Here is a 2,304-nt window from a genome sequence, read left to right as displayed (position 1 = left end):
GTCTGTTTACCCGCAAAGGAGCTTGGGACAGGGCGGCGGCTGAGCCGCCGGGGGAGGGTCCGCGCTGCGCCGCCGCCGTCGCGTTCCGGGCCACAGCGCCCTCTGGCGGCGCCCGCGGGGCGGACCGCGCGCCGGCCCGCCAGGAAAGGCTCAGCGAGCGGGAGGACCGTCGCCACGGGGGCCGAGCGCTGTGTCCGCTGCTCTCGGTGACTTGGTGCCCGCCTCGCTAGGTGCCGAGCCCTCGCCTGTTCCCGCCCCTGGCACGACATTTTACACGTGGAGAAACAGGCTCAGATTCCTTAGTCTCCACCTCGCTCTTAACGAGGGGGCCGGGGAGCAAATAGAAACCCAATTATACAGCATTAGCTCCAATTTTTAAAATAAAAACCGTATAGATGGAGACTGGGCCAATGCATCAATTATTCCAAAGGCGGTTGGGTTACAGCTGATTTTCTTTTCAACAGTCTTAAGTAGTTTACATATATAATTAACATGTGTTGGTCAGAAACAAATACTAGAAATGATGATAACACAGAATACAAAAAGGCCTATGATTGGCAAGTGAGATTGTCAGAATATAAAACAGCTTACTCATTATTACTTTACAAAAATGAGTCATTATATGGCCAAAAAAAAAAAATACTGCAGAATGCAAAAAGATACATAATTCTGTTGACTGGTAAGGTTCCTGTTTTGGAGGATGGAGAAAAGTTTCCTTAGTATCTTTTCAAGTCATCTTTTCAGCGAAGGAGGAAACTGAAAAATCCTTATATGCAATGAAACACCTAAACACGGTGGAGAGGAGAGGGGTGAGAGGACTGCTCTGAAGAAAACAATAGTGAATGCGGTACTTTAAAGTATGTTTGTTCCAAAAGTTTGCTCACTGAAAAGTTAAAAGCCGAAAGAAAACCTCGGGGGAGAGGCTGATGAATCCATTCAGAGTCACTCTGCCTTCTGTCCCCGAACACACTCTCGGGCCTTGGTCGAGTCATTATGGCCTCAGTTTACCCATTTGCAAAATGAAAATGGGTCAAACAGCATCTCAGATTTGTTCTAATTAACAATGGCTGCAGTATTAATGATAGCATCACCTTTTATGGTTATATATAACAATTACAGATTATAGGTTAATAACAATTACATAGGATACATTATTGTGATGGGTTAGTAGAATTAAGATGGTCAGTCTAGACAGGTGAAGGATGAGAGAAAGGAGAATGCAGGAGAGAGAGAACAATGAGAGAAAGGTTGTGTGTGTGTGTGTGTGTGTGTGTGTGTGTGTGTGTGTGTGTGTGTGTGTGTGTGTGAGACAGAGAGAGAGAGAGAAGGGTGACAGCAAGTACATATATATATATACATTAGCAGTCTTACTATGGTTTACAGAATTGCAAAGAACTGTGCTTACCTGCAGCAGAAGTTTCTTTACATAGCAAACATCTGGCCCCTAAACAAGGAAGCTCTGACCTTCCCGGGTCCTCCCCAGAGGTGGTACCAGCACTGTGCCCTGCACCCCGGGTCAACCAAGAACCCTGTGGGCAAGAAAGGACAGCTGTGAGCCTGGCGGGGTCAGCAGATGTGGTTGGAAAAGCACTCGCTCCTCTTTCTTCCTTTGTGCTCAGCCCCAGGGTCACTGATGCTACCATCTGTGTACCTTTCACTCCCCATTCACCTCCTTTTCCTCGCCTCCATTCACATTCACCATCTGCTCCCGCCTTCATTTCATTACCCTCCCCCCTTCGCTGGAGTCTACCCAGTCATCCATAGCTTTGTCTTTCAATAGGGGTAACAACAAATGATCACTGAACAAAAACATCTCAGCAAGCAGGTTTCTTGAATTAAGCCCTGGTTATTAAAACCAGAAAGGAAAACATGATCGTTCACCATTTATTTTTAATTGGGTAACTTTATCCTGAAATAAGGCATCACACTGAGTGGCTTACATTGCTTCTTGTTTGTACGAAATGTATTCATTGATAAGGAGCTCTGCAAACCAGTGGGAAAAGAAACTTATAATTTCATAGATCTTTGTCTTATAGCTCGAGAATTAACTTTAATAGGATATAATTAAGGCTGATATTAGATGAGAGAATATGCGAATCAAAAAAGCCCCACTGCACTTTTAATTTCTGGCTTCTACACTATGTTAGCAGCAAGGGATACACATACTGGGAAGAGACATTTTGGGCTCCCTTCTGGCCTTTGTATTATCTGCAAATATATTTTTAATGTGTTAAAGAAAACTACCGCCTTGGTCTAAGCAGCCAATGATCTCTTGCCTGGATTACTGCAATAGCTTCAGTGATG

Source organism: Hyperoodon ampullatus (genome assembly GCF_949752795.1).
Source record: "Hyperoodon ampullatus genome assembly, chromosome: 10".
Taxonomy (NCBI): Eukaryota; Metazoa; Chordata; class Mammalia; order Artiodactyla; family Ziphiidae; genus Hyperoodon; species Hyperoodon ampullatus.
The sequence above is the reverse complement of the archived record's forward strand: the minus strand, read 5'-3'. Positions refer to the sequence as shown.